Consider the following 12,918-nt stretch of genomic DNA (forward strand, 5'->3'; position numbering starts at 1 on the left):
CCCCTACTTGAAAAATTTGCTTCCATCGAAAAGACCGGAGAACACAAAAACTTCTCTTCTAACGATATTACCCCAGAAGACAAAAAATTCTTTTCCAACGAAATCTCCTGAGAACACAAATATTCGCTTCCAAAGATATCATCCCAGAACACAAAATTTTGCTTCCAACAAAATTACCGGAGAACACAAAAAATTCTCTTCCAACGATATTACCCCAGAAGACAAAAAATTCTTTTCCAACGAAATCTCCTGAGAACACAAATATTCGCTTCCAAAGATATCATCCCACAGCACAAAAAATTCGCTTCTAATGAAATCACCATAGAACACAAAAATTTCCTTTCAACGAAATCATCCAAGAACACAAAATTTTGCTTGCAACGAAATCTCCTGAGAACACAAATATTCACTTCCAACGAAATGACTCCAGAGCACAGAAATCATGCTTCCATAGAAATGACCCCCTACTACAAAAATTTGCTTCCATCGAAAAAACCGGAGAACACAAAAAATTCTCTTCCAAACATATTACACGAGAAAACAAAAAATTGTTTTCCAACGAAATCTCCTGAGAACCCAATTATTCGCTTCCAAAAATATCATCCCAGAGCACAAAAAATTCGCTTCCAACGAAATCACCATAGAACACAAAAATTCCCTTTCAACGAAATCACCCTAGGACACAAAAAATTCGCTTCCAACAAAATGACTCCAGAGCCCAGAAAACATGCTTCCAACGAAATGACCCGCTACTTCAAAAATTTGCTTCTATCGAAAAGACCGGAAAACACAAAAAATTCTCTTCCAACGATATTACTCCAGAAGACAAAAAATTTTTTTCCAACGAAATCTCCTGAGAACACAAATATTCGCTTCCAAAGTTATGATCCCAGAGCACAAAAAATTCGCTTCCAACGAAATCACCCCAGAACACAAAAATTCCCTTTCAACGAAATCACGCGAGAACACAAAAAATACGCTTCCAACGAAATCACCCCAGAGCACAAAAAACTCGTTTTCAACGAAATGACTCCAGGGCACAGAAAACACGCTTCCAACGAAGTGACCCACTACTAATAAAATTTGTTTCCATTGAAATCACCTGAGAATACAAAAAAATTCCCTTGCAACGAAATCACCAGAGAACACAAAAAAATCACATCCAACGACATTACCAGAGAACAGAAAAAATTTGCTTCCATCGAAATGACTCCACAGCACAGAAAACACGCTTCCAATGAAATGACCCCAGAACACAAAAAATTCCCTTCCAATGAAATCACCCTAGAACCTAAAAAAATCGCTTCCATAGAAATCACCACAGAAGAAAAAAATTCGTTTCCAACCAAATCACCCCAGAGCACAAAAAATTTGCTTCCAACGAAATCACCCTAGCACATAAAAAAATTGCTTTCAACGAAATCACCCTAGCACATAAAAAAAATTTGCTACCAACGAAATCTCCTGAGAAAACAAATATTCGCTTCCAAGGAAAGCACCCCAGAGCACAAAAAATTCGCTTCCAATGAAATGACTCCAGAGCACAGAAAACACGCTTCCAATGAAATGACCCCCTACTTCAAAAATTTGCTTCCATTGAAAGAACCGGAGAAGACAAAAAATTCTCTTCCAATGATATTACCCCAGAAAACAAAAAATTCTTTTCCAACGAAATCTCCTGAGAAAAAAAATATTGGCTTCCAAAGATATCATCCCAGAGCAAAAAAAATTCGCATCCAATAAAGTGACTCCAGAGCACAGAAAACATGCTTCCAATGAAATGACCCCCTACTTCAAAAATTTGCTTCCATTGAAAAAACCGGAGAACACAAAAAATTCTCTTCCAACGATATTACCCCAGAAGGCAAAAAATTCTTTTTCAACGAAATTTCCTGAGAACACAAATATTCGCTTCCAAAGATATCATCCCAGAGCACAAAAAATTCGCTTCCAACGAAATCACCCTAGAACACAAAAATTCCCTTTCAACGAAATCACCTGAGAACACAAAAATTTTGCTTCCAACGAAATCGCCCCAGAACACAAAAAATTCGCTGTCAAGGAAATGACTACAGAGCACAGAAAACACGCGTCCAAGTAAATGACCCCCTATTTCAAAAATTAGCTTCCATCGAAAAATTCCGGAGAACACAAAAAATTTGCTTCCAACGAAATCACCCTAGAACACAAAAAATCCCTGTCCAAGAAATCACCTGAGAACACAAAAATTCTCTTCCAACGATATTACCCCAGAAGACAAAAAATTCTTTTCCAACGAAATCTCCTGAGAACACAAATATTCGCTTCCAAAGATATCATCCCACAGCACAAAAAATTCGCTTCTAATGAAATCACCATAGAACACAAAAATTTCCTTTCAACGAAATCACCCGAGAACACAAAATTTCGCTTGCAACGAAATCTCCTGAGAACACAAATATTCACTTCCAACGAAATGACTCCAGAGCACAGAAAGCATGCTTCCATAGAAATGACCCCCTACTACAAAAATTTGCTTCCATCGAAAAAACCGGAGAATATAAAAAATTCTCTTCCAAACATATTACACGAGAAAACAAAAATTGTTTTCCAACGAAATCTCCTGAGAACCCAAAAATATAATCCCAGAGCACAAAAAATTTGCTTCCAACGAAATCACACTAGAACACAAAAATTCCCTTTCAAGGAAATCACCCGAAAACACAAAAAATTCGCCTCCAATGAAATCACCTCAGAACATAAAAAATTCGCTTCCAACGAAATGACTCCAGAGCACAGAAAACACGCTTCCAAAAAATGTCCCCCTACTTGAAAAATTTGCTTCCATCGAAAAGACCGGAGAACACAAAAACTTCTCTTCTAACGATATTACCCCAGAAGACAAAAAATTCTTTTCCAACGAAATCTCCTGAGAACACAAATATTCGCTTCCAAAGATATCATCCCAGAACACAAAATTTTGCTTCCAACAAAATTACCGGAGAACACAAAAAATTCTCTTCCAACGAAAGGACTCCAGAGCACAAATAAAACGCTTCCAACGAAATGACCGCAGAACACAAAATATTCCCTTCCAACGAAATCACCCTAGAACATAAAAAAACTCACTTCCATCGAAATCACCACAGAAGAGAAAAAATTCGATTCCAACAAAATCACCCCAGACCAGAAAAAATAAGCTTACAACGAAATCACCCTAGAACGTAAAAAATTCGCTTTCAACGAAATTACCCAGAACACAAAAAAATCGCTTGCAACAAAATCTTATGAGACCACATATATTTGCTTCCAACGAAATCACCCAAGAACACAAAAAATTCGCTTCCAACGAAATGACTCCAGAGCACTGAAAACACTATTCCAACGAAATGACCCCCTATTTCAATAATTTGCTTCCATCGAAAAAACTGGAGAACACAAAAATTAGCTTCCAACGAAATTACCCCAGAACACAAAAAATTCGCTTCCAACGAAATGTCTCCAGAGCACAGAAAACACGCTTCCAACGAAATGATCAAATACTTCAAAAATTTGCTTCAATCGAAATCACCCGAGAACACAAAAAATTCACTTCCAATGAAATAACCCCAGAGCACAAAAAATTCCCTTCCAACGAAATGACTCCAGAGCACAGAAAACACGAATCCAATGACATGACCCCCATTTCAATAATTTGCTTCCATCGAAAAACCGGAGAATACAAAAAATTCGCTTGCAACGAAATTACCCCAGAGCACAAAAAACTCGTTTTCAACGAAATGACTCCAGGGCAGAGAAAACACGCTTCCAACGAAATGACCCCCTACTTCTAAAATTCGTTTCCATCGAAATCACCCGAGAACAGAAAAAATTCACATCCAATGACATTACCACAGAACCGAAAAAATTTGCTTCCATCGAAATGACTCCAGAGCACAGAAAACACGCTTCCAATTAAATGACCCCAGAACACAAAAAATTCTCGTCCAACGAAATCACCCTAGAACATAAAAAAAAGCTTCCATCGAAATCACCACAGAAGAAAAAAAATTCGCTTCCAACCAAATCACCCCAGAGCACAAAAAATTTGCTTCCAACGAAATCACCCTAGCACATAAAAAAAATTTGGTTGCAACGAAATCACCCCAGAACACAAAAAATTCGCTTGCAACGAAATCACCCCAGAAAACAAAAAATTCGCTTGCAACGAAATCTCCTGAGAACACAAATATTCGCTTCCAAAGATATCATCCCAAAGCACAAAAAAAATTCGCTTCCAACGAAATGACTCCAGAGCACGGAAAACACGCTTCCATCGAAATGACCCCCTAGTTCAAAAATTTGCTTCCATTGAAAAAACCGGAGAACACAAAAAATTCTCTTCCAATGATATTACCCCAGAAGACAAAAAATTCTTTTCCAACAAAATCTTCTGAAAACACAAATATACGCTTCCAAAGATATCATCCCAGAGCAAAAAAATTTGCTTCCAACGAAATCACCCTAGAACACAAAAATTCCCTTTCAATGAAATCACCCGAGAATACAAAAAATTCACTTCCAACGAAATCACCCCAGAGCACAAAAAATTCGCTTCCTACGAAATTACTCCAGAGCACAGAAAACACGCTTCCAATGAAATGACCCCAGAACACAAAAAATTCTCGTCCAACGAAATCACCCTAGAACATAAAAAAATCGGTTCCATCGAAATCACCACAGAAGAAAAAAAATTCGCTTCCTACCAAATCACCCCAGACCAGAAAAAATTTGCTTCCAACGAAATCACCCTAGCACATAAAAAAATTCGCTTCCAACGAAATCACCCCAGAGCACAATAAATTATCTTCCAACGAAATGACTCCAGAACACAGAAAACACGCTTCCAAGGAAATGACCCCCTATTTCAAAAATTTGTTTCCAGAGAAAAAACCGGAGAACACAAAAAATTATCTTCCAACGATATTACCCCAAAAGACAAAAAATTCTTTTCCAACGAAATATCCTGAGAACACAAACATTCACTTCCAAAGATATCTTCCAGAGATCAAAAAATTCGCTTCCAACGAAATCACTCTAGAAGATAAAAAATTCGCTTTCAACGAAATCACCCGAGAACACAAAAAATTCGATTCCAAGGAAATGACTCCAGAGTACAAAAGACACGCTTCAAAAGAAATGACCCCCTACTTCAAAAATTTGCTTCCATCAAAAATAACGGAGAACACAAAAAATTCCCTTCCAACGATATTACCCCAGAATACAAAAAATTCTTTTCCAAGAAAATCTCCTGAGAACACAAATATTCGCTTCCAAAGATATCATCCCAGAGCACAAAAAATTCGCTTCCAACGAAATCACCCTAGAACACAAAAATTCCCTTTCAACGAAATCACCGGAGAACACAAAAAATTTGCTTCCAAAGAAATCACCCCAGAGCACAAAAAATTAGCTTCCAACAAAATGACTCCAGAGCACAGAAAACACGCTTCAAACTAAATGAACCACTACTTCAAAAATTTCCTTCCACCGAAAAAACCGGAGGACAAAAAAAATTCTCTTCAAACGATATTGCCACAGAAGACAAAAAATTCTTTTCCAACGAAATCTCCTGAGAACAAAAATATTCGCTTCCAAAGATATCATCCCAAAGCACAAAAAATTCACTTCCAACGAAATGACTCCAGAGTACCGAAAACACGCTTCCAACGATATGACCCCCTACTTCAAAAATTTGCTTCCATAGAAAAAACCGGAGAACACAAAAAATTCTCTTCCAACGATATTACCACAGAAGACAAAAGATTCTTTTCCAATGAAATCTCATGAGAACACAAATATTCGCTTTCGAAGATATCATCCCTGAGCACAAAAAATTTGCCTCCAACGAAATCACCCTAGAACACAAAAATTCCCTTTCAACTAAATCACCTGAGAAGACAAAAATTTTGCTTACAACGAAATCACCCCAGAACACAAAAAATTCACTTGCAACGAAATCTCCTGAGAACACACATATTCGCTTCCAACGAACTAACCCCAGAGCTCAAAAAATTCGCTTCCAACGAAATGACTCCAGAACACAGAAAACATGCTTCCAACGAAATGACCCCCTACTTCAAAACTTTGCTTCCATCAAAAAAACCGGAGAACACAAAAATTCTCTTCCAACGATATTACCCCAGAAGAAAAAAAATTCTTTTCCAAAAAAATCTCCTGAGAACACAAATATTCGCTTCCAAAGATATCATCCCTAAGCACAAATAATTTGCTTCCTACGAAATCACCCTAGAACACAAAAATTTCCTTTCAACTAAATCACCTGAGAACACAAAAATGTTGCTTCCAATTAAATCACCCCAGAACACAAAAAATTCGCTTGCCAGGAAATCTCCTGAGAACACACATATTCGCTTCCAACGAAATCACCCCAGAGCACAAAAAATTCGCTTTCAACGAAATGACACGAGAGCACAGAAAACACGCTTCCAACGAAATGACCCCCTACTTCAAATATTTGCTTCCATCAAAAAAACCGGAGAACACAAAAATTCTCTTCCAACGATATTACCCCAGAAGACAAAAAATTCTTTTCCAACGAAATCTCCTGAGAACACAAATATTCGCTTCCAAAGATATTATCCCAGAGCACAAAAATTCGCTTCGAAAAAATTACCCTAGAACAAAAAAATTCCCTTTCAACGAAATCACCCGAGAACACAAAAAATTCACTTCCAATGAAATAACCCCAGAGCACAAAACATTCCCTTCCAACGAAATGACTCCAGAGCCCAGAAAACACGAATCCAACGAAATGACCCCCATTTCAATAATTTGCTTCCATCGAAAAACCGGAGAATACACAAAATTCGCTTGCAACGAAATTACCCCAGAGCACAAAAAACTCGTTTTCAACGAAATGACTCCAGGGCAGAGAAAACACGCTTCCAACGAAATGACCCCCTACTTCTAAAATTCGTTTCCATAGAAATCACCCGAGAACAGAAAAAATTCACATCCAACGACATTACCACAGAACCGAAAAAATTTGCTTCCATCGAAATGACTCCAGAGCACAGAAAACACGCTTCCAATTAAATGACACCAGAACACAAAAAATTCTCGTCCAACGAAATCACCCTAGAACATAAAAAAAAAAGCTTCCATCGAAATCACCACAGAAGAAAAAAAATTCGCTTCCAACCAAATCACCCCAGAGCACAAAAATTTGCTTCCAACGAAATCACCCTAGCACATAAAAAAAATTCGGTTGCAACAAAATCACCCCAGAACACAAAAAATTCGCTTGCAACGAAATCACCCCAGAACACAAAAAATTCGCTTGCAACGAAAACTCCTGAGAACACAAATATTCGCTTCCAAAGATATCATCCCAAAGCACAAAAAAATTCGCTTCCAACGAAATGACTCCAGAGCACGGAAAACACGCTTCCATCGAAATGACCCCCTAGTTCAAAAATTTGCTTCCATTGAAAAAACCGGAGAACACAAAAAATTCTCTTCCAATGATATTACCCCAGAAGACAAAAAATTCTTTTCCAACAAAATCTTCTGAGAACACAAATATACGCTTCCAAAGATATCATCCCAGAGCAAAAAAATTTGCTTCCAACGAAATCACCCTAGAACACAAAAATTCCCTTTCAATGAAATCACCCGAGAATACAAAAAATTCACTTCCAACGAAATCACCCCAGAGCACAAAAAATTCGCTTCCAACGAAATTACTCCAGAGCACAGAAAACACGCTTCCAATGAAATGACCCCAGAACACAAAAAATTCTCGTCCAACGAAATCACCCTAGAACATAAAAAAATCGGTTCCATCGAAATCACCACAGAAGAAAAAAAATTCGCTTCCTACCAAATCACCCCAGACCAGAAAAAATTTGCTTCCAACGAAATCACCCTAGCACATAAAAAAATTCGCTTCCAACGAAATCACCCCAGAGCACAATAAATTATCTTCCAACGAAATGACTCAAGAACACAGAAAACACGCTTCCAAGGAAATGACCCCCTATTTCAAAAATTTGTTTCCAGAGAAAAAACCGGAGAACACAAAAAATTATCTTCCAACGATATTACCCCAAAAGACAAAAAATTCTTTTCCAACGAAATATCCTGAGAACACAAACATTCACTTCCAAAGATATCTTCCAGAGATCAAAAAATTCGCTTCCAACGAAATCACTCTAGAAGATAAAAAATTCGCTTTCAACGAAATCACCCGAGAACACAAAAAATTCGATTCCAAGGAAATGACTCCAGAGTACAAAAGACACGTTTCAAAAGAAATGACCCCCTACTTCAAAAATTTGCTTCCATCAAAAATAACGGAGAACACAAAAAATTCCCTTCCAACGATATTACCCCAGAATACAAAAAATTCTTTTCCAAGAAAATCTCCTGAGAACACAAATATTCGCTTCCAAAGATATCATCCCAGAGCACAAAAAATTCGCTTCCAACGAAATCACCCTAGAACACAAAAATTCCCTTTCAACGAAATCACCGGAGAACACAAAAAATTTGCTTCCAAAGAAATCACCCCAGAGCACAAAAAATTTGCTTCCAACAAAATGACTCCAGAGCACAGAAAACACGCTTCCAACTAAATGAACCACTACTTCAAAAATTTCCTTCCACCGAAAAAACCGGAGGACACAAAAAATTCTCTTCAAACGATATTGCCACAGAAGACAAAAAATTCTTTTCCAACGAAATCTCCTGAGAACAAAAATATTCGCTTCCAAAGATATCATCCCAAAGCACAAAAAATTCACTTCCAACGAAATGACTCCAGAGTACCGAAAACACGCTTCCAACGATATGACCCCCTACTTCAAAAATTTGCTTCCATAGAAAAAACCGGAGAACACAAAAAATTCTCTTCCAACGATATTACCACATAAGACAAAAGATTCTTTTCAAATGAAATCTCATGAGAACACAAATATTCGCTTTCAAAGATATCATCCCTAAGCACAAAAAATTTGCTTCCTACGAAATCACCCTAGAACACAAAAATTTCCTTTCAACTAAATCACCTGAGAACACAAAAATGTTGCTTCCAATTAAATCACCCCAGAACACAAAAAATTCGCTTGCCAGGAAATCTCCTGAGAACACACATATTCGCTTCCAACGAAATCACCCCAGAGCACAAAAAATTCGCTTTCAACGAAATGACACGAGAGCACAGAAAACACGCTTCCAACGAAATGACCCCCTACTTCAAATATTTGCTTCCATCAAAAAAACCGGAGAACACAAAAAATTCTCTTCCAACGATATTACCACAGAAGACAAAAGATTCTTTTCCAATGAAATCTCATGAGAATACAAATATTCGCTTTCGAAGATATCATCCCTGAGCACAAAAAATTTGCCTCCAACGAAATCACCCTAGAACACAAAAATTCCCTTTCAACTAAATCACCTGAGAAGACAAAAATTTTGCTTACAACGAAATCACCCCAGAACACAAAAAATTCGCTTGCAACGAAATCTCCTGAGAACACACATATTCGCTTCCAACGAACTAACCCCAGAGCTCAAAAAATTCGCTTCCAACGAAATGACTCCAGAACACAGAAAACATGCTTCCAACGAAATGACCCCCTACTTCAAAACTTTGCTTCCATCAAAAAAACCGGAGAACACAAAAATTCTCTTCCAACGATATTACCCCAGAAGAAAAAAAATTCTTTTCCAAAAAAATCTCCTGAGAACACAAATATTCGCTTCCAAAGATATCATCCCTAAGCACAAAAAATTTGCTTCCTACGAAATCACCCTAGAACACAAAAATTTCCTTTCAACTAAATCACCTGAGAACACAAAAATGTTGCTTCCAATTAAATCACCCCAGAACACAAAAAATTCGCTTGCCAGGAAATCTCCTGAGAACACACATATTCGCTTCCAACGAAATCACCCCAGAGCACAAAAAATTCGCTTTCAACGAAATGACACGAGAGCACAGAAAACACGCTTCCAACGAAATGACCCCCTACTTCAAATATTTGCTTCCATCAAAAAAACCGGAGAACACAAAAATTCTCTTCCAACGATATTACCCCAGAAGACAAAAAATTCTTTTCCAACGAAATCTCCTGAGAACACAAATATTCGCTTCCAAAGATATTATCCCAGAGCACAAAAATTCGCTTCGAAAAAATTACCCTAGAACAAAAAAATTCCCTTTCAACGAAATCGCTCGAGAACACAAAAAATTTGCTTCCAACGAAATCACCCTAAAACACAAAAATTCCCTTTCAACTAAATCACCTGAGAACACAAAAAATTCGCTTCCAACGAAATCACCCCAGAGCACAAAAAATTCCCTTCCAACGAAATGACTCCAGAGCACAGAAAACACGAATCCAACGAAATGACCCCCATTTCAATAATTTGCTTCCATCGAAAAACCGGAGAATACAAAAAATTCGCTTGCAACGGAATTACCCCAGAGCACAAAAAACTCGTTTTCAACGAAATGACTCCAGGGCAGAGAAAACACGCTTCCAACGAAATGACCCCCTACTTCTAAAATTCGTTTCCATCGAAATCACCCGAGAACAGAAAAAATTCACATCCAACGACATTACCACAGAACCGAAAAAATTTGCTTCCATCGAAATGACTCCAGAGCACAGAAAACACGCTTCCAATTAAATGACCCCAGAACACAAAAAATTCTCGTCCAACGAAATCACCCTAGAACATAAAAAAAAAGCTTCCATCGAAATCACCACAGAAGAAAAAAAATTCGCTTCCAACCAAATCACCCCAGAGCACAAAAAATTTGCTTCCAACGAAATCACCCTAGCACATAAAAAAAATTCGGTTGCAACGAAATGACACCAGAGCACAGAAAACACGCTTCCAACGAAATGACCCACTACTTCAAAAATTTGCTTCCATCAAAAAAACCGGAGAACACAAAAATTCTCTTCCAACGATATTACCCCAGAAGACAAAAATTCTTTTCCAACAAAATCTCCTGAGAATGCAAATATACACTTCCAAAGATATCATCCCAGAGAAAAAAAATTCGCTTCCAACGAAATCACCCTAGAACACAAAAATTCCCTTTCAACGAGTTCACCTGAGAACACAAAAAATTCGCTTCCAATGAAATCACCACAGAGCACAAAACTTTGTTTCCAAAGAAATGACCCCAGAGCACAGAAAACACGCTTCCAACTAAATGACCCCCTACTTCAAGAATTTGCTTCCATCGAAAAAACCGGAAAACACAAAAAATTCTCTTCCAACGATATTACCACAGAAGACAAAAGATTCTTTTCCAATGAAATCTCATGAGAACACAAATATTCGCTTTCGAAGATATCATCCCTAATCACAAAAAATTTGCTTCCAACGAAATCACCTAGAACACAAAAATTCCCTTTCAACTAAATCACCTGAGAACACAAAAATTTTGCTTCCTATGAAATCACCCCAGAACACAAAAATTTCGCTTGCCAGGAAATCTCCTGAGAACACACATATTCGCTTCCAACGAAATCACCCCAGAGCACAAAAAATTTGCTTTTAACGAAATGACACGAGAGCACAGAAAACACGCTTCCAACGAAATGACCCCCTACTTCAAATATTTGCTTCCATCAAAAAGACCGGAGAACACAAAAAATTCCCTTCTAATGATATTACCCCAGAAGACAAAAAATTCTTTTCCAACGAAATCTCCTGAGAACACAAATATTCGCTTCCAAAGATATTATCCCAGAGCACAAAAATTCGCTTCGAAAAAATTACCCTAGAACAGAAAAATTCCCTTTCAACGAAATCGCTCGAGAACACAAAAAATTCGCTTCCAACGAAATCACCCTAGAGCACAAAAAATTCGCTTCCAACAATATAACCCCAGAAGGCAAAAAATTCTTTTCCAACAAAATCTATTGAGAATGCAAATATACATTTCAAAAGATATCATCCCAGAGAAAAAAAAAATTCGCTTCCAACGAAATCACCCTAGAACACAAAAATTCCCTTTCAATGAGTTCACCCGAGAACACAAAAAATTCGCTTCCAACGAAATCACCACAGAGCACAAAACTTTGTTTCCAACGAAATGACCCCAGAGCACAGAAAACACGCTTCCAAATAAATGACCCCCTACTTCAATAATTTGCTTCCATCGAAAAAACCGGAGAACACAAAAAATTCTCTTCCAACGATATTACCCCAGAAGACAAAAATTCTTTTCCAATGAAATCTCCTGAGAACACAAATATTCACTTTCGAAGATATAATCCCAGAGCACAAAAAATTTGCTTCCAACAAAATAACCCTAGAACACAAAAATTCCCTTTCAACCAAATCACCCGAGAACACAAAAAATTCGCTTCCAAAGAAATCACCCCAAAACACAAAAAATTTGCTTGCAACAAAATCTCCTGAGAACACAAATATTCGCTTCCAACCTAATCACCCCAGAGCAGAAAAAATTTGCTTCCAACGAAATGACTCCAGAGCACATAATACACGCTTCCAACGAAATAACCCCCTACTTGAAAAATTTGCTTCCATCGAAAAAACCGGAGAACACAAAAAATTCTCTTCCAACGATATTACCCCAGAAGGCAAAAAATTCTTTTCCAATTAAATCTTCTGAGAACACAAATATTCGCTTCCAAAGCTATCATCCTAGAGCACAAAAAATTTGCTTCAAAAGAAATCACCCCAGAACACAAAAATTCCCTTTCAACGAAATCACCCGAGAACGCAAAAAATTTGCTTCCAACGAAATCACCCCAGACCACAAAAAATTTGCTTCCAACGACATGACTCCAGAGCACAGAAAACACGCTTCCAACGAAATGACCCCCTACTCCTAGAATTTGCTTCCATTGAAAACACCGGAGAACACAAAAATTCTCTTCCAAT

Source organism: Meriones unguiculatus, chromosome 5 (genome assembly GCF_030254825.1).
Source record: "Meriones unguiculatus strain TT.TT164.6M chromosome 5, Bangor_MerUng_6.1, whole genome shotgun sequence".
NCBI classification, from domain to species: domain Eukaryota; kingdom Metazoa; phylum Chordata; class Mammalia; order Rodentia; family Muridae; genus Meriones; species Meriones unguiculatus.